This window comes from Ovis canadensis, chromosome 19 (assembly GCF_042477335.2).
Source record: "Ovis canadensis isolate MfBH-ARS-UI-01 breed Bighorn chromosome 19, ARS-UI_OviCan_v2, whole genome shotgun sequence".
NCBI classification, from domain to species: domain Eukaryota; kingdom Metazoa; phylum Chordata; class Mammalia; order Artiodactyla; family Bovidae; genus Ovis; species Ovis canadensis.
The window spans coordinates 24216997-24238413 of record NC_091263.1 but is presented as its reverse complement, the minus strand read 5'-3'; the positions used below and the strand labels follow the sequence as shown (position 1 = coordinate 24238413).

The 21417-nt window shown below is 42.2% G+C and overlaps 1 protein-coding gene across 28 annotated transcripts in view; it reads right to left on the bottom strand.

The window, feature by feature from the left end:
* ARPP21 (cAMP regulated phosphoprotein 21) overlaps nucleotides 1–21417 on the bottom strand; it is a 163831-nt gene that overhangs the window by 115048 nt on the left and 27366 nt on the right. For all 28 annotated transcript variants that reach the window (XM_069561354.1, XM_069561364.1, XM_069561367.1 and 25 more), the window contains one exon: nucleotides 1342–1512. The gene's annotated coding sequence lies outside the window, so the exon portion shown is untranslated. The remainder of the gene's footprint in view (nucleotides 1–1341; nucleotides 1513–21417) is intronic.

The window sequence follows — 21417 nt, the reverse complement described above, 5'->3', positions numbered from 1 at the left end:
AAATGATTTGCAAGTTTCAACCACAGACATACCTTCCTGGGTCTAAGGGATTCAGTACACTCTACTGGGGGAGAAATCAACATAAGAGGTAATAATTCAGAACACATACAGGATCCCAATCTGGCAATAAACCATCAGGGACTTCAGACTTCAAACTGACTGAGATATTATTAAAAGCAGAAGCTCTGCCCCCAGCCCCTGCCAGTGGCTGGTGCTGTGGAGATCCTTCGGAAGTAACTCCAATGAAGTTATCACAACTGAACTCCAATGCTCCAGGCTCATAAGAGATGACTACACAGATGCTAGAAATGACTTTTTAAAGTATAAGCCTGTTATTGGTATTTTTTTCCCTCCCTACCTCTATAAAGCCCCTGACACTTCCCCTTCTGATGTGCTGTCAAATGAGGCTCATGAATAATTCAGCTTTTACTTCCTCCTCAGTTTTTTTTTTAAGAAAGAAAAAAGGATAAAAAGGAAAGAAAGGAAAAAAAAGAGGAAAGAAAGAAGGAAATTAAAAAAGGACAGAAAAACAGAAGAAAGGAAGGAAGGAAAAAAAATAAAAGACACAAAGACCTTGTAGCCTAGAAAGTCACTTCTTTCACAATAATTCCCAAGTAATGACTGCCCTGTTCCCAGTCATTACAACGGTAATTATAAATGGACATATCAGTGTCTTGATATGTTTCTCTGGGAGTGTTTAATTACTGTATACTAATTCAGTAACTTTATTTCCAAGTGGACATAGGAAATATGAGAAAAATCTAATAACACAGTAATTCTGTTGCAAATATGCTAAGACCTACCATGACAGGACAGATGGTATCTAATGATATTGTTAAAAAAACACAGGCTCACTTGGCAAAGGATTGTGGGAATGGAAAAGTTTTCATCAGGGATGATGGCTGGAGTTTGTGAGGGGCCAGTGAGCAAGGCTCAGATGTTTGAGGAGGTTTGAGGATATTCCCTTCAGTGTACCTGACAGATCTCTCATATTTCAGTGACACAGGGGAGAGATGCAGTTAACCAGATAAAAAGTTCTGTTTCCCAAATCAAACAGTTTGTTTCTCAATGTACTGAGTCAGGGGAGGAGACAGGACTTCTGTTTCCCTAACTTTTTTCCCTGGAGCATTTCAATCAAAAACAGATCATGACCAGATTAAAAAAAAAAATGAAATGTACAAATTGAGCTCTAATTTTACAGACTCTGAGCCAGCCGAATCCCTTATACAGATGCTGTCTGTTTGGGTGGCCTTTCAGGAACTGTTCCATGCAAACATGCACATTTACAGACTGAGGAAAACATTCAGATGGAGTGACAGCCATCCGATGGCAGCTCTTTACCTTTCCTGCAGGAGTCCGGCTGCCGGTCTTGGCAGCTTACGAGCCGCTTCTGTCCTTCGCTGGGAAAATCCACACGTGGGATCAGAGACAACGGGAGTCCCATGTCCCCATTAACAGTTCAAAACGCCCATCTCCATGTGATTCCCTTACACGATCTGACACATCGTCCACCTGAAAAAAAGACGAAAAGTCAACAGTAACGATAATGGCAATGATCATGGTGGGGGCAAAGGACTAAACAAACAAGACTGGGTCCTAACACTGATGACCGGCCTCCAGCAAACCACGTTCACGGCTTGATCCACTCCACCTGTCCCAAGCTGCCTGCTTCTTCTCTAATGAAGGCTCCAGCCGGCTGTTCAAGTCAGAGCGGCACCCACGCAACGAGCTAAAATTAACAATTGCATTATGCGCCGAAGATTACTCACTTCAATTTTAACCTTTTTTAGTGAAATCTCGCACTTTATATTAAAAAAAAAAATAAGTTTGTGTGTTTGCCTTCATGACAATCCAGATCACCTATGAGCAAAAGAGTCTTGCCTCCTTTTTTTAACCCCAGCCTTTGTTTTAATTATAGATCAATATAATCTCCAGAGTACTGGGTTTTTTTTTGGTGACCCTTTTCTTTAGGAAAACTATCCTAAGAAAGCACATTGAACGATTTTTGACTTAATGAGGCATTAGCTGTAAAAGTGAAAAAAAAATACAAAGAAAGGAAAAAGAAAACTTTCATAATGGTATTGTTGAGAGAGCTCTTTTTTTTCCTCCTCTGACAGTTCAGGAAGAATTCCTAATATTCTCGTCGCTGGGTGAACACCATCCATCCCCCGCCCTCCCCATGAGGACTGCCACCACCAGCTGGGTATTCTGTTTGACAGCGAAGCAATCCTGCCAGAGGGATTCAACAGACTTGCAAACTTTTGAACCTGTTGAAAACAATCCTTGCTAGAACGTGCACTTTCCTTTTCTCGCAACTCCTCCAGGAGCAGCAGCCTTACAGCCTGAATGCAAACAGAGACGGATTCCTAATAACATTTGCCGAACCTGAGCTGTATCTATCTCTCTCCCAGCGTTGCAACTCTACCCTGGCGCACATCTGCTGAATACAGCAGCCTGCACACGTGTTCCGCCACAGACCCGACTTTGAAAACACTCAGTGCATCTCAGTTATTTATTCTGAAGTTGAGAAACCCTCCCTGCCTCCCCCTCGCTCCCCCTCCCAAGCAGCCAGGAGCACAGCTGGCTCCTCATCAGGTTTTACTGCAGCTTGATGAACAGCCTATTGGGTTATGACTCCATTTGTTGTGGGAGAGGAAAACAACTGTTGAAAATTCAATCGTTTCTACAGTCAATTCTTTCCAGCTTGATTGACGACTTTATTAAAATGGCTGCAAAAAGTGTTTCTTTTGTTGTTAAAAATTATATAACTATTTTTTAAGGACATATTGGTGAAGGAAATAAGAAGTTAGGATCAAAATGCATTGGTCATCGACAGTAATTTTAATTTTTAAATTTGACCAGTTTTGCATCACAAACACTTGATATTAAATAGAAGTCAACATGCCTTAAAATTAGGATCTATTTAAGCAACTGGCCACATATTTAATATATCTTAAAATAGAGGCACCTGTGATAGATGGATTTACCAAATGGTTTCTGGCTTCTGTTTTCCTTTTGCCAAAGAGAATGAAGTTATCAATGATCACTGCAGCCTTCCCGTCTCCTTTTTCTGATGCTCCTATTTGCACAGTGGGGTTAATCCAGCCAGTGAAGTGCTCGTGCGGTTTTCAGAGCTAAGCCTTAGATGCCTTATTCCAGCCCCAGTAGGTGGATGCAAGATATAATTCTTTCCATGAAGAAAGAACAAACTGAGATTCACGTAACCATCTCAGAGCGTGAACAGCCTGGATATATAGTGTGTGCGTAATTACCAGGACACGTTTGGAAATAGCACTGTGCTCTAAAGCCAGCGAGGTATTATTCTTGCATTCCTGAATCATAAAGTCATCATCCACCAAGATAAAAGGGAATATGGGCATATGGGAACTAGCAGAGAGGAACATATGGATCACAAATATTTTTGTAACTGATTAAAATTGTTCTCTTTGCTGAGAAAGTGTTGCCAGGAAATCAACCCTAGTCCAGCTTTCCGTTCCCCTAACTAACCCGACTCTTCCTCTGTCATTTAATCTTCACTTGTTCTGATTTCTCCCATTTTACACAGAGAGGCAAAACCATGTCTAACAAATATATTTTATCCAACATTTGGTTAATGGATATTCTGGCCAAGTGTCAAGTGTTATGTGGTTGTGGGGCGGGGGGAGGGAGAAAAAGGGGAGATACTCAACAAATGCACAGAATGAAAGTCACTGCAGTTCTTTCAGTTACAAGATTTTAACCATAGATTAGGAGGTGATATTGAGCAAAGGCAGGCAATGAACAAGCTATAGGAAATTGATCAATAACACTAGCAGCTATTTACAATGAGGACAAAAATGACCATTTCACATTCTATTCATGTTGTTTCTTATTTTTTTGGCTGACTTTAGAGTCGGACACGACTGAAGTGACTTAGCAGCAGTAGCAGCAGAGTTGCAAACAGTAGCAGCTGGGTTTGTGGGGATGAGAAAGAGAGGGAGAGAGAAGCACAGTGCAAAAGACCACATATTCTTTCACCATCACCAACAAAATAGGTGTGTCCTAATCAGCTGTCTACGTGCGTCTGCATGTTACATATATTAATCGCTGGGCTGTTGGGTGGAGAAATAAAGCTGGAGGTTTGATTCCTATTCTAGCAGTGATTTATTTCTCAGAGGATATCTAAAATGGGACATCAAATTCTATTTGCAAGCTGGGAGAGTCACTTTATTAGTCACTTTTGTGACAATCCTTTTACTCAAAATCAGCAGAGGATGACTCATCCCAAATCACTATACGTCCTTTATGATGAAACAACATAATCAAGATTTACTTATGTGAACAATTGAGATGGTTCTCGCTTCTACACTATTCCTTCTTTTTTAGCTGGTCACGGTTCTGCAAATGTAAGCTGCTGGCGAACTGTGATATTAGTCATCTGTCAATTGGCTGCATAAGGTATTTCAACGCTGCAACCCCTTAGCAACCAAAAACACAGCCTAGTCTCAAAGCAGTTATTCTGTTAAAGTTTCAAAAAAAAATAGTTTGAAGGTTTAAGATTAAGTTTAAAGACTTAATAAGAGAGAAAAGTAATTGAAACGTAATCCTTTTAGAAATGAGAGCCACCATGGCATCATGGCATGAACAGAAGGTACAGATGAATACCTTCAGTGAGGTTGAACATTTCCCCAGGTAACAGAAAGATGTCAATAAGAAAATTTCACATAAGTTTACTTTCCCAAAGAAAATGTTCTCCTTCAATATACGTGTGTAAGAAACACTCAACCAGGAGTTCTATGCTTTCATTAAACTCTTTTTGGTCAACTCCATGCACAAGCATTCTCTAAGATTCTTGAACCACCCAGGCAAATGCCAAAATAACCAGACAACTGTTTTGGAGGAAGAACCTAGGAGGAGATTTAAGAAGAGGAATTTTCATACTAGGGGTTTAAGGGTAGAATTATTTTACATGAATATTCTTATTTCAACTTGGCTAGCTAGGCGGTTTATAAATATACAGTAACTCATGTGAAGAGCAGTGCTTTTTCTTTCTTATTACAGCAAACTGGACATAAACATAACCTTCATCAACATTTATCGGGCTTCCAATAATGGAAATAACTGATGTCAAAGCTTTGGACATAAGAACACTACCACGAAAATCCTAAGTGCCTTTAAAAATAAAGAGAGGTCAGATCACAATAAAAGCATTCCAAGGGAAAAAACAAACAATGTTTCAATTCTTCACTTTCCTAAAAAGTGTTCATGGAATCTCTACCATGTGCAAGGATGTGCTAATACAATCTCAAAAGGAAAAATCTTTTTTTTTAAAGGATATAATAAAAGTTAAATAATTCTAATGGATCCACATGAAAAAATTTAAACAATTTTATCTTCATCATCCGCTTTTTGATTAGTCATCAACTAGAAGATAAAGATGTCTTCTGTTTTTATAATTCTTAAATGTTTTCTCACTGTATTTCAAAAGAAAAAAGGCATATACTTGGGAGAAGGAAATAATGTACTGGGTTCCATAATAAATATTTGGGTATCTCCACAGAATGGACTAGTTGATAAAAGCAATAAAGCAAAATGTAGCAGAAACTGACATAAGAGTCTACATTTGGGTTCAAAAAAATAGTTGCATAATTTTGAATTTTTAGTTTAGACAAGAGAAGACTTAGGGAGGACAAAATAGCTATTTTCTTATGCTATTTTAAAACATTCAGAGAACAAGGAATCGGTCTTTCTTGGTATTGCTTCAAAAGTTAGCACTAGGGGGAAAAAAAAACACACACACAAAAAACAACCTACCTAAACACAGAACTACCATATGACCCAGTCATTCAACTCCTAGACAGATATCCAACACCCCCCCCCCCAAAAAAAAAAAAACCAGAAAGCTAGGACTAGAACACCAATGTTATTATTCACAATGGCCGAAAGGTATCCATCAGTGGACGAATGGATAAACTCAATGTGGTATACGAACAATGAAATATTATTCTGTCTTAAAAAGGAATAAAATGACATGTTACAATATGGATGGACTTTGAAAATATTATTCTTGGAAAAATGAGTCAGACACAGAGAACAAATGTGTTGTGATTCTGCTTACACAAGGTACCTAGAGTAGGCAAATTCATGGAGACAGAAAATAAGAGCAGAGACTACCAGGAGCTGGAGGTAAGGAAGGAAGGGGTTACTGTTTAATTGGTACAGAGCTTTTGTTGGGGATGATGGAGAAGTTGTGAGTATAGATGTGATGGTTTCACTGTTTAATGTCACTGAATTGTACACTTAGGAGCAGCTAAAATGATATTATGCATATGTCACCAGGAAAGAACTTAAAAAACTCTTTCCTTCTAGAATATGATTTAAAAGGAAACAAATCAATATACATACAGACAGACCAAAGGCAGAAAATGACAGTACAACAGAGGAAGTCCCTACTTTACAAAAGTGCTTCTGGTCTACTGATAGCAGTGATACATGTAAAGACAAGTGTGGTGGATGTAACCTGCCTTGGTTTGTGCTGATTCAAATAGGTACCCAATAAATGGGACCATCCTCCGCCTCCTCATGGTCATCTTAGCAATCTCGTCTTCGGCAAGACAAGCTTTGTTATTTAACCATCCGATGTGGACGCCGCAGGGATAAAAGGTTAGGATGTGATGATGTTCAGACTCTTCCACTGCATCTCTACTAGAATCAAGGTGTGTTTGGCTAACGTGTCTTCATCCACAGAAGGCAACAGAAACTCCTTCTAACTGCAAGACAACCCCGGGTGAATCTTACCGCAATACAGACATCCACTGTCAATCATCTGGATGAGAGGGCTGGTGGTAGCTGCTCTGCCACATCACTGACTCAGTATTTTGCATACTTTTTTAAAAACTGCAGATAAAGAGAGCTTTCTGACCAAAATAAATAGCACAGAGCACAAGGCCAGTGGCCCTGCTGCCACGTTAGACTGAGAAAGCATTGAGGGTCACTTCAGTTTGGGCAAACCCCTGGGACCACTCCCAGGATTTTAAAATAGTCTCAAACTTTCATAAGCCATGCAGGGTAATCACCTTATGTTTCCTGCTGCAATCTGTTAACTGTCTAGCCATGACTTATCTATATACAAGGTGGTGTCGCCAACCTCCAGTCATGTGCAAACTCAAAGAAAACGTGCAAGAACTCAGAGAACCACAGCCTTGCCAAGAACCTTGAAATCAGCCAGTCTAGCTGATACTATATCCAGTGTCTTGGAGAAGATCCATAACCAGTTAGTGGCAGAGCTGGGTCAAAAACACTGTCAATTAGACTGAGGATCAGACCTCTTCTTAAAACCACATGTTCCTATAGTGATTGGGGCTTTATTAGAAATATAGACAAGGTGCATCTAATCTGTTCCATTAATTTCCTGGGTATTTCAAGAGATACCCACACATTTCTTCCCCTGAACCACTATCTTCTTCCACTAGCCAGAGTATCTTCATATACTGCAGAGAGCCTGCATGAATAGTCTGTCTGATAATGGCATGTGTCTTTCTTGATTTTATCCCTAATATTTTATGGACACATGGACCTCTAGACATCATGCTTGGTCTTGTTCTTTGAAAGCCCCCAAAGACTATAAGCCACAGTCATCAGAATGACCTCAAGTTATAGGCTAACCATATGCCCAATTTCCTCCTTCACTTCTACAGCTCATGGTACCTTCTTTCTAGAGGCCATACAGGAATCATATGCCTGTAAGATTCCCAGATAAAGTGTATTCACATTTTTTAAAATGTGGAATAATGTATTTGAATCTACTGGGACCAGAACACATTTAATATTTAGAAATGAATGTCTTCTGAATCTTTAAGCAAAGAACTGGAATCTTAGACTTGGGAAGTTGTTTTTTCTTCCGAGTGTAACTAAAGCAAATTTTCTGGGAACATAAGTAACACTGCTGGGATCTTATAGCTAACAATGCCATCTAACTCTGGTTTCTTAATAGATCTTCCAGGAATTCTACCACATTACACACTTACCCTAAATATTTCCCTCAATATCACTGCCCCATAATCTCCTGGGACAAACAAAGCTATTTTAGGGAAGGGAGAGGGGGTGATCAATTGAAATGAAACTTTTCCTTGAACGTTATCAATCTCACAGATGTTAGAACTTCTGTATTCTCAATTTAGTTCAGTAAAGTATTTTAAAATGTCCTCTTTCGGTGGATCTGGATGCCAGGGACATATAACCCATTGTTTATGTCCACTTATGTATACTGGTGGTGAAGTGGTACAGGACTCGCCTGCCGATGTGAGAGATGCAGGTTTGATCCCTGGGTGGGAAGAGCCCCTGGAGAAGGATCTCCAATACTGGCCTGGCAACCCACTTCAGGATTCTTGTCTGGAGAATTCCATGGACAGAGAAGCCTGGTGGGCTGCAGTCCACAGGGTTGCAAACAGTTGGATGCAGCTAAGCACACACACATGTGTGCTTATACTGGAGACACCTTGTAATGAGACAAGGATATATCACGAAATGCATATTTTCAACTGTGGCTTAAAGAATTCAAAGTTATACAAACTCATCATGAAGAGGAAAATCCCTTTAAAAAAAGGGTAGGGATAAATAGTCATTTTATTCAGCACATCTGATTGAACACTTTTGTCTTTTATTTCTGTAAGAAGTGGAAGTAGAATCTGTCATTTCAAAAACAATGAAACTTAACAAATGTGACGCAGTTATAGGTGCCAGAATGTGAGCTATTAAAACCTTTCTTGCAGAAAAGAAGAAAAGAATAGACACTTAGGGAAAATGAGAAAAAGCAAAAATAAATGGATAAATTATTATCATTCTGTTAGATTTTTGAAATGGTGATAAGATTCGTGTTCTGTCCATTTATAAGTTGGGAAAAATAAGGGGCTTTCATGGCCGCAGCATCCTTATTTTCCCTTAAGTCAGTGGATAACGTGTGGTGCCATAGCCTGTGAATATTTCAAGCCTTAAGGTTGCTTTTTCAGAATTATTACTAGCTAATACCATCAGTACATCTAATCAAAAGCAATCAACATAGAAGTTTAAATTACCCACCCATGACCTCAGCTCTGCCTCCGCCCACCCCCGCACAATGGCAGAAGAATGGAAAGATTTTCCATGGGAGCAAAGGAATTAAGGATGCTTCATCTCAAGTAAAAAGCTAAAAGGTGGGCCTAAAGGTCTGTGAGTGCAGGAAATGACTTCTACACCCATGAGGCAGGGAGAAAGGCAGGAGAGAGGTTTATTAGAAATGGATATCTCCATCTCAAGAAGAGCAGGGGGGATTTCAAGAGACACAGGAACAAAAGACTTTTAATTCTGTCGGGCAGATCTGGGCTACAAATTGAGTGTTAATATACTGAGAGCAAATGGCAACTCACACCAAGATTCCTGCCTGGGAAACCCCATGGACAGAGAAGCCTGGCAGGCTACAGTTCATGGGGTCACCAAGAGACAGACATGACTTAGAAACTAAACCACCACCACATACTGACAGCAAGCTCTTTCCGCAAGATCCAACAATCACACCATTAAGTGCTTTTATTATTTACCTTCACATGGGTGATTCTAGAGCGTTTTCCTCGTATCAACTGCACTATTCATTGCTAGCCTCCAGTGAGTAAGACAATCAGTTGCCTACTCACCCTGTCTCTTTAGTGAGAGGGCAGCTGGCTGTTGGCTCTGTCCATCACTGAAATGCCCAGGTCTTAGAATCTCAGATGAGTCACTCTTTAACAAGGCTCAATGTTCTAACCAAGTAGTGAGAGTCATTCTCCCCCTCCTATTACATAAACTATACAACAACTGAGATTCTTGCCTGGCTCGTCTACCTCTGTGCTAACTCCAGCGCTGAGAACAGCGCCTGAAACAGGGTAGGACTTGCTGACTCAGTGAATGAAAAAGGGCTCCAAGTTCTACCTGAATTCTGATCAGTGATGGCTGGGTCACTATTTTTCTGCTTCTTCCATCTAAAAAAGCCAGGGCATGTAACCACTCAGAGAACTATTAACCAGTGTGTAAGGTGAAAGGAAAATACTCAACAGTTGCTAAAAGGGCAAAACCATGGCATGCTTTTGGACGGGTGATTCTCAAGAGGGCTTTGGTCTGACTGAGCTGTGTGTGTGTGTGTGTGTGTGTGTGTGTGATAATGGGCCAGGCCATTCAGAGACAGCACCTGCCTTTGGGGGACGTTTTGGATAGGATGCTAGAGAAAGGAAAGAGATGATGCTTGTCCCAGGGGAGCTACCAACCCAACGAGAGCGCTCAGCAGACAGAAGGATTTGAGAGCAAAGCCACCCCATCCAGATGACTGCGGCATGCAACACAAACAATACGCTGTAGCCCGCCAGCGTCGTAAGCGTTGGACACGGCTTAGTGACTAAACAACATGTGTAAAAGAGAGAACTAACAAGAACCTACTGTATGCATAGCACAGTGAGCACTACTTAACCCTCTGTAATGGGCTCTATGGGAAAACAGTTTAAAAAAGAGTAGATGTATGTATAACTGAATCACTTTGCCGTATACCTGAAAGTAACACAACATCGCAGATCAACTATACGCCAAAAAAGAAAAAAAAAGGTAAAAGATAAAAGGAGAATGTGGAACCCCTGACCGGAAGATTCACATGCAGATGAGTGTTTCCAGGCCCTTGACAGCATGAGTTTTCCTGAGAAAGTGACTGCACCCATTAAATATTCGATTTATCACAATTAAACTGGCCAGTCAGGCCTTCCTCACATTTCCAGACTAAAAACAAATAGAGAAGTAGTGTTTCATTCCTTTGAAACTCTGCTTTTTTGGTTGTTACATCGAGTTTCATGGACTCTCATCCAGTGCTCACTTCATCAGGCCCCTCACCTGTGTCATCAGGCCCCTCACCTGTGTCATCAGGCCCCTCACCTGTGTCATCAGGTCTCTCGATGACATACCCCCCCCACCCTCCAAGGTACAATGGTGCTCAGCCCACAAGGAGAAGGATAATATACCTACAGACTCCTGGCCATCTCTGTTCCATCTTGAACGCAGGGACCCTTTTCCCTTTTGTTTTTCCTCTTTCTCTATGCTGCCTAGTACAGTGGGACACAACATTACACACTGATGCCCCTGCAAACTCAGCCATGAAAGCTAAAAAGCCACTGTACTGAGGTCAACAACTATGCTAAAGAACATAAGCGTTCAATAAATGACTCCTTTGATCCTCAGACTTCCTGGGAGCAGATGCACTTGGAATGCAGGATACATGAGTTCACTTGACATCAGCATGTTTTTGGTATTGGCTAGCAACATGGTGTTGGAATTTTTCCTCCCCATAGTGAAATCTCTAGAAAGACCATTTAAACTGTAGATGTGGGAGAGTAAGTAACAACAAAACCATCATGGGGTGCTCAGGAATGCAATAAGGAAAACAGTCTGTGTGAGAGACCACAAGCGCTGCAGAAAGTGATGGGAAAACCTAATGTCTCCATTTCTGGAAGAGACAGGGAGTGAGAGGAGCTCTGCGGCTTCAGAGTCAGGACTTAACAGAGGCTCAGGGAAGACAAATCTCTAGAAAAAGAAGGCAAATATGCAAAAGCAGTGCCTTGAAGTCTTTCTTTCTAAGCCATTTATGGTCTGGCTTGGGTTTGGATGCAGCTTTAAATATACATGATCTAAAGCATTCCAGGTGATGAACATGGGTGGGAGACTGACTCTAAATTCCCTGGACAGAGGGCCCTTGGATTCACACACAGCAAGAACATAATCCCTACCAATTTGCTGGAAGGAGAAATGGACATATTCCCAGGAGGGAAACAATTTCAGGAAACTTACAATGCATCGATGGAGCAGAACCTGGTTGATTCGCCGGGTGTCCCAGGGCTTGGCCAGCAGGTGATTTCCTACTTAAGATAGGAACGTGGGTGTGCCCACTGGTACTGCTTCTCTCCGACCCCTCCTAACCACCGCCCAGAGCTGGGGCCATCTGTGGCCATGCCAATGGGACCCCAGATGCCCTGTTGGCAAAGACACCTACAGGGAGCTGTGGCTGGCCACCTGAAAGATCGTGGCTGCTGTTTATGTTATTTCATTATTACCATTTTATTGGCCATGGCTTGTGGCACCTGGGATCTTAAGCTGTGCCCCCTGCAGTAGAAGCGCTGAGTCTCAGCCACTGGACCTCCAGGGATGTCCAAGGGGCTGCTGTTTTAAAGTTGAGGTGTGTGCTCTCATTCACTGTCTCAGTTGCAATCACATGACCGCTCTCTACAAAATCTTGGTTAGACACAATAATCTCTCCCTGCTTCCTGTCCCAAGCCAGGCCTTAAAGCTCTTTTTTTCTTTTTTAAAGAAAATACTCTTGCTCACAGGAACTGTTAGAGAGCCAGTTGCATTCAAGACAGCGGTATTTTGCAGGTGAATGGCTTCTACTTTGATGGACTCTCCTAGGTGGACGCTCCCTGTTCAAACCTTCCAACAAGACCCTTTAATCCTGAGAAATCCAGACGGAGGAAAATTAGTGTGTGTTTTAAAAAATTCTCTATATTTTAAAAATATCTAATACATTTGGAAAATGTTACGAAACTATGAGCTGCTGTAAGCTCTGTGAATTATTAGCCTGCCAGAGTTACCTGTCACGGCGGGAAAAAGGCAGGTTACTAGAGCGTTCTATGTTAGGGAGCTGGTAGGAATTACTGATGAAACTCAAGAGATACTTTCAACCTAGGTGATGAGAGATGCTGGGCTGAGGTCCCAGGGCGGAAGGGTCTGACGACAACTGAAAGCAAAGGGTTACGCTTATGCTGTGTGTGAGGATTCCTCAAGGCTTCCTAATGGTGAAGCTGAAGATCTGGGGTCATTCTATTCACTGGGGTCTACAATGTTTAAGCCAAGGGTCAATGAAGGGCTATTAACTTTGTACATATATCAAATGATTAGAATAAAACAGTCTTGAAGCATACTTGAGTTGCAGAGACTCTCAAGAAAATGTCCAAGTTGTGAGCTTGGGGAAAATTATACAGTGGGGAAAAGATCATAACTTTTTTTTACTCGTAACGATTCTTGGAGGGAAGAAAGGGGGTGAGTGAGAGAGGGAAGAAGGGACAAAGGCCATGAGGCAGGCAGGCAGGCCAGCCCAGCTGTCAGGAAAAAAAAAAAAATCTAGAATTAACATGTGAAAGTAGAACATGAAATACTTGGAGAAATTCATGAGGAAGCCCAAAACAAATTTTAATTTTCACATATAGATTTAAAACTAGGAAGGCAAAAAGAATCATTCACTCATTATTATTGGCATCTAATTGGAGACAGGGTGGTTCACTATTATAGATAAAAAGTATATCAGGAAAAAAAAAGCATATCAGGAGAAGCATTTTCTGGGTTTGTTAAAGTATGGTATATACAAAAATGTGTTCTACACTTCAAATGATTACTCATTTTCACTGAAAAAAAGTGTGAAAAACACGATTGGATCCTGTTGCCTCAAAAGTCATGATGACAAGAATGGTAATTTAAATCTGTACGAATCAAAGGATTCTAAGTATGTTAACGTGAATGATGACTTTGAGCCTCAGAAGGTATTGTTAGTATCCTAATTTAAATATTAAGATTTAAGATATGTGTGTATTTATATATGTGATATGTGTGTTTATATATGTATTCATGTGTCTATATATGTGTGTGTATACGTGTGTATGTGTGTGCACAGTAGGTGTGCATAGGTGTCTGTGTATATGTGTGTGAACACACATGTTTAATGTGAACATTCCCAGGTATCTGACATCCCATCTGGTCCAAAAGTATCCTTCTAAGCTGGCAGGTAGTCTTCAATATGGGAGGATGTTTCTGCTGGAAATTCTGTGGCCTGACACCATTCCTGCGGGGGGCTTGGCATGCCCAGCCCAGATTCTTGTTCAACATGAGAGACTCCAGAAGGAGCAAGGGCAGACAGACACAGGGACAGAAAACACTGCTCCCTCCAAAGGCCATCCGTTGACCCTCTGGAGAAGCCAAACTTCAGGAGACTCTCAAAAACTGAGAAGAAAGCTGCCCGTCTAAATACGCCTGGCTTGCTGTACTGCTCACACGCAAATTCAGTCAGTCAACTTGAGGAGATTTTTGTTTAAAAAAAAAAAAAAAGCTCTGGTTATAAGCAAAACCTGCCTTATCTCCTGGTTCTCTCTAGACACAACTTAGTGGGGTGGCCTGGGGTTTCCTGCAGATTTTGCATCCTGGCAACATTCTTAAAAACTGGTAGAAAATTTAGGAAGCTGTCTCTTGACGTGTATTATCACGCAGCATTTTCATCTATTTTATTTTGTCCAAAGTTATATACGCAAATTAGGAGCAATTTTTTTTTCCTGCTCACTGTTTTTCTTTAAAACATTACAACTGAATTTGGGGGGTAGGTTTCTTAGTGGATTTTGAAAGAAACTTGTACCCTTTTCTTGAAATAAACACTGGAGCAGAAGTTCGTTTTCTGACCATCAGAAACAAACGATTGGTATCATACTGACCATGGCCAGTGCGTAGTCCTTATCCATCTTAATCCAATCTCTCTAAAGATACACATTCATATACACACAGACACAAACGCACTCTCACTCACAGCTGGGCTATATACCTGAAGGATGCAACAACATTCATCAGATGTAGTGTTTGTAGCTTTCCTCCCAAAAAGATTCATAGGTTCTCATTTTTTTAAAAAATTCTTTTCTTTTTTCAGTATAGATATGCTCAGGCAAAAACGAACACGTCTATATTTAAGACTACTCCTCGCCCCAAATGGATAAAAACAAATTCAGAACCAGCAGAAGGATGCTCCAGTCACTGTGATTGACATTCAGTCACTACACTCTTGGTATAGCTCCCAGGCCAAGGGTCGAAGTTGGGCCCCTGTTGTGGAACCATGGAGTCCTAACCACTGAGCTACCAGAGTAGTCCCGAGGTCTACTTTTTTAAAAGCAGTGTCTACACAAGAATGTACATGCTTTCAGAGTGCACTACTTTGGAGAAATTTCATTCTGAATTACATTTTTGTGCATTATATGCTCCCATTTCAGATTATATTTTCCTTTAATTAACTATTAAAAAGAATCTTACATTGCTTCTGTCTCTTAATTCAGCACCTCTCCCAAATCTGTTAAGAAGTAAGCCAAATGGAGCCCAGCTTCCAATGAGCAGTGCAGAAGAGACTGTTGCTTCTTCAGGAATAGTCTATGAGTTACTCCTCCCTCTCTCTCTCTCTCATGTAAGTTCTTTTAAAAAATGGGACTATTATTATTATTATTATTTTTTGGACTGAAGCACCTAGTGGTAAGTAAGGGTTTGATGAAGCATGTATTTAATGAATTAGTGAATGAATGCATCAATTTAACAAGTCTTGAGATTATAGTGCCTAGTTATAACGCAAAACCAGAGGTCTTGCTTCCAAACTAGCAATTATTCCCCCATTATCATCATCATGGCCATAAATCACATTGTAAAGGAAATGACTTTCACTGTGAACAATGAAGAGACTTTTACATAACAAGAAAGTTTAACGCTAATGTAAATAGAGCCAACTGACAATGGTTTTAATATATCTAGGGGATACTCATTAGTGCCTGGCATTATTTTGATGAAAAAAATATAGGATAAAAAGATTCACCCTCAAATATCCTATTTTAAAATAGAGGAAACTGAGGCACAGAGACACTGAGTATCAGAGCTAACACCTCACTCTAGGAAAAGCCGGGACTGGAGTTCAGATTCCGACAGGCTGGCCCCAAGACTTCAACTTCAACAATACTGTGAAACGACTGAGGTTAACAAAGACCACAGGCCAGATAATAAATAACCAAGGCAGCCAAGCGGATGCCATGGAGACCCATGGCATGGAACCATGTGATATTTGAGGGTGCATGCTTACCCTAGTCTTTCTAGATTTTCTGAAATGAACCTATTTTAGTTTTACAATTAGCAACAGTAAACCTGAAGATTGAGAAGAGACCACAAAATATCGAATAAGTTCAAACAGGCTACTGGCGTTCTTAATTGCATGGTGAAGTATGTTTGTGGTTGCCATGAAGTTACCCATTCAGTTAGAAGACATGAAAGTAAAGGGATGCAAAGAACTGTTAACCACACCAAAAGCACAGAGTAAGTCCATCGGATCCAATGTGCAGTAAAAGGAATTAAATCTATGAAAAGGTATGTTTTAAATGAACGTCAAAGGTGAAACTTAAAACATACCCTACACACAAACCAAATTATTTAATAAAAATTTAAGAATGATTTTAATAATGCCAGAAGAATCTCAAGACCAGATAGGTAAACATTTAAGTTATCATAAAATGTGTTTTTGGAATAAACACTAAAATCAAAATGACTCAAATGCATTAAAAATAAAGTTGAGAACAATTACAATCAGACTGGACCAAAATGTCTAAAGAATTCAAGGATATTTTTACATGGAGCCATTGATATGAATATCGGGTTCTAAGTTTCCTTGCTTCTACAAGGAATCAACCAAAAGTTTTCAATGAAAATTAACTGTTTGTGGGGCGACCCTGTACCCTCATTTTAAAAACTGTGCCTTCCTTCTGCTTTGTAGGTTTGGATTCTTACAAGGGTCCTGGGTGATGTGTCATCCTTTCAGGGTTCTCCATCCACCTATAGGTGGCCTTGGAGTTTTTTATCTTTTATTCAGCAGCCACCTGTAAGTTTGACACTTTTAAACAGCTTCTGTCTACAGCCACTGTTCTTTGAAGGGCAGACTGAAGCTAAGAGTCTGGGGAGAAGGCCAAAGACCAGAGGAGCTGTTGCGTGCTGAGCAATGATTTAGGTGTTTTTGAAACGACAACACACGTCCACACCGTCGTCATCATCATATTACCTTTCAAATCCATAACAAACAGGATAAACTGAATACATTTTCATTTCTTTCACATACTTTTAACAAGCACCTTGGATAGAAACAGCGGGTACAAAGGTACCTAGCAAACGGCCCTCCCTTCTGGAGAACTCACACTTGAGGAAGATGTATTAATTGTTTAAAAAATGGGGTAGAGTTCTTAAGAAGTGGCTCTTTGTCAACAGCAGTGCTTTTAAATAGTAGGATAGATTCATGAACTCATGCAGTGTTTATGTGGATGATTTTTTTTTCTGGTTTCTTAAATACAGGAAATAAAAAAAAATCCTAAATGCTTGATAGTATCTCTTACCTCCAAATGGATATGTTTATATCATATAACACAACTCTATCCTAAGCCATTTTAAAGACCTGTCAATTCCTGCTGTGTAGAAATAGATAGAAAAATTCACACTACTGTATATAAAATAGATAACCAACATGGACCTACTGCATAGAGCACAGGGAACTCTATTCAGTATTCTGTAATAACCTATACGGGAAAAAAGAATCTGAAAAAAATGTATGTATAACTGAATCATTTTGCTGTATACCTGAAATTAACACAACATTGTAAATCAACTATGTGCTTAGTTGCTCAGCCGTGTCTGACTCTTTGTGACCCCGTGGACTATAGCCCACCAGGCTCCTCTGTCCATGGCATTCTCCAGGCAAAAATACTGAAATGGAGTTGGATGCCCTCCTCCAGGGGATTTTCCCAACCCAGGGACTGAACCCAGGTCTGCATTGCAGGCGGATTCCTTACCATCTGAGCCACCAGGGAAACCAATACTTCAATTAAAAATAAAGGGGAAGAAAAGAACAGATACATAGGAGAGTGTGTGTTAACTAAGTACACATTGTGATTCTGCAGACTGTTAAATTGGAGTTTTTCAGCATTCGGCCCAAAACTCCCTACTTACTTTAACTTTTGCTACTCCAAAAAACAAACTCTCATCATGTGACCTGAGAAATGAATTGTGTTCAGCTAGCAAGTTAAAGCACCCCACTCCAGTACTCTTGCCTGGAGAATCCCATGGACGGAGAAGCCTGGTAGGCTGCAGTCCATGGGATCGGGAAGAGTCGGACACGACTGAACGAGTTCACTTTCACTTTTCACTTTCTGCATTGGAGAAGGAAATGGCAACCCACTCCAGTGTTCTTGCCTGGAGAATCCCAGGGACAGGGGAGCCTGGTGGGCTGCCGTCTATGGGGTCGCACAGAGTCAGACTGAAGCGACTTAACAGCAGCAGCAGCAGCAAGTTAAACAAAGAAACAAAAAAACTTCTGCTGAGAACAGCGATGGCGTTTGGAATCATATACCTCTCTTTTAAGGGCCACACACCCCTAGGATTCAGTTCTTGCTCCTAGCACAGTATCCTTTCCTAGCTGCTTCTGTGCATATGCAGAGATGAAATGATAAACCCAATATGCTTGTGTCAAAGGCGTACATTCCGAGTTAGGATGGTGCCCTCAAGCTTTACCTTTTAAAATAACTCGTTTCAGATCTGCAGATCCATTGACCCAAAGGAGTGAAAAGTTGTCTGCTTTTTCTCACGGAGCTCCATTTATCTCACGAAATACAGAGGTCAGAGAGGTGTCACTTAAGCCACATACACACACGTACACACCCACGCGCACGCACATGCACGCACACACAAACAGCAGGTGGGGTAAGTCGCTCAGAATGGCCCAGTGACACTCCTCTCGGGCCCCTCCCCAGATGCCAGCTCGGGCCACCCTGCAGCCTGGACTTGGTTCCAGCTCAGAGAACAGAGAGGCAGCTGCCCCGACTTGGCTGCGGCTCAAGTCTCAGCTGTATTCTTGGCCTCCTGCCTCCTCCTGAGCACTTAGGAGGGGCGCGTGACCAAGGAAACAGCTGAGCCCCCACCTCGGAGAGGAAGCGCAACCGCCTCAACCCCCACCCCCCACCACCTGCTCTGGGGGCCAAACCACGGCCCAATTCCTGCTGGATCCACGGGGGCAGACGGAGTGCTGACTCACTCCTCGGCTCGGGAAACAGCACAGCCTCAGGGCCGGGACATCACCCTGGACACCCCAGGGGCCTCAAACTTGCTGGGGCATCAGAAGTGGTTTGGATGTTCAGGTCACAGGTTCTCATCAGATCCCCAACCAGGCGCTAGAAATTCTCTATAGAATTTGCCTACGAGGCTCCTTTTCTATACAGAAAGCTTGACTCGGAGGCGACAGACACCAGGCTGAAATATTGCCCCAGAATGGGGTGGGCTGGCAGGTCACTTCTGCGTCCATCCATTTCCAGGAAGCCCCTCCGCACCACAGAGTTCTGGAAACGGAGCGCACGAGTTACAGGCAACCTTTGTTGCCCTCTCGGGTGCCACGAACATTGTTTAGAAAGCCTCGGGCTTCAGCCCACATTCCCGGCCCCCAGCTAATGCCCACGGCCCAACTGCAGACGCAGGACAGTGGAAATGTGAGTGGCTGGCCGGCCGCTGCTTTGAAGATCTGGTGGGGCAAAGAGGGTGAGCGGGCCGCTTCCCGGAACCGCGGATCTGACAGCTCCAAGTGCGCTCACGTCAGTGCTATTAAGAGACATTCGTGACTTCAAACGTTGTGAAATCTCACCCCGCTCTGAGGACATGCCCGTCCGGATCTGTCTCAGATGAACAGGGGAGGCTGTGCCTTCTGTGTGAGAAAACACTGGACAAAGGGGAAATGCTGACAGTCCCTGATACATCCGTGAGGGGTCGGTGGTCGATAATCTGTATTTTCTGTGCGTGTTTTGAAGATTTCCGTAATGGAAATCTGAATGTATAACATGTCCCCGGAGATTAAATAATAGAATAATATCAGACAGAAATATTCTACACCCAAAATGGGCTTCAGTCCTGGTGGGAAAGACTGATTTGGAGACAACTGATGATTATCTCTAGGCAGAATGGGAGAGGTGTGAAAACCTCTTAGAACCACAACTTCTTTGGGGAAAAAAACCCCGAAACTGACCCACCTCCAGTTAAGACTTTTCTCCCAGGGGGAGATGCAAGACTATTTTTATGCAACAATGGGACAGACGCTAAAATACACCTGTTCCAGGGCATCTTGGTGGTCATTTTTTATCTTTCTGATCAACCTTGGTGGTCAAGACAGAATCCTCTTCAAGGAAGGACTTGCTGCCTCTTGAGGGGTTATTTCAGCTGCAGTCTGAGTCCCCAAGGCCACATCCTTCCCTGCTGCTGCTGCTAAGTCGTTTCACTTGTGTCCGACTCTGTGTGACCCCATAGACAGCAGCCCACCAGGCTCCTCTGTCCCTGGGATTCTCCAGGCAAGAACAGTGGAGTGGGTTGCCCTTTCCTTCTCCAATGCATGACAGTGAAAAGTGAAAGTGAAGTCACTCAGTCGTGTCTGACTCTTTGCGACCCCATGGACTGCAGCCCACCAGGCTCCTCCGCCCATGGGATTTTCCAGGCAAGAGTACTGGAGTGGGGTGCCATTGCCTTCTCTGCACCCTTCCTTAGGGCAGTCCGTATCCGATAAGTAATTGACGTGGGAAGGTTGGTACCGCCATCTCCACTGTAGGCTGACGCCCAAGGTCATATAAACTGCAGAGCATCGCCAGAGCTGGCCAAGGCTGATGGCACTCTCTGGCCTGAACTGTGGCTTACCCCTCCCTTTGTCCATGCCTGTGCCCTTCCCTGCCCCTCACAGTGTTGGTACCAAGAACTGTCCTAAGTAAACCTCCTGCACACTGAACTCCATCTCAGAGGTCACTTCCCAGGACTTTGCCTGCCACATCTCAGGACTCCCCTCTGGAAGGTTGAAGTCACATGGTGGTGGGAACAAAACTCAGCTTCTGTAACCATGGACACCTCATTGTGGATCCAAATCTTACAACCATGTGTGGGTACCACAACTCATTCATAAATCGTGCATTTGTATATCAGCCTGGACTTCTGGGTGACTGCTGCTTCTGGGACCCCATATTTAATTCGGGTCAATTGAAAAGAAATCCATGACTCTCTTAGTTGTGACTTCTCACCTAAAAATAAAAGTCTGATCCTGTTGTTCACTTCCAGTTCTCAGAGGCCTCACAGTCCTCTGACCTCAAATCTAATATATGTCTACTTGCAGACACCTCTGAAGTTGACATTTCCAGATGTCATTTCAAAACCACAGTCAGCTACTACCATGCCTGATATACTGGAGGCACAAAAGACATCAGGATAACATGTTAGATAACACAAGCAGCTTATACACATGATCTTAGTGACTCTCTCAGTTCTTGTTCAGTCACTAAGTTGTGTCCAACGCTTTGCAACCCCATGGACTGTAAACTGCCAGGCTCCTCTGTCCATGGGATTTTCCAGGCAAGAAGACTGGAGTGAGATGCCGTTTCCTTCTCCAGGGGGTCTTCCAACATAGAGATCAAACCTGTGTTTCCTGCATTGCACGTGGATTTTTTTTTTACCACTTAGCCACCAGGGAAGCCCCCACAATTGCTAATAATGAGCTGTCACAGCTTCTGTTATACAGATGGGATAACTGAGGCTCAGTGGGACCAAGAAACTTGC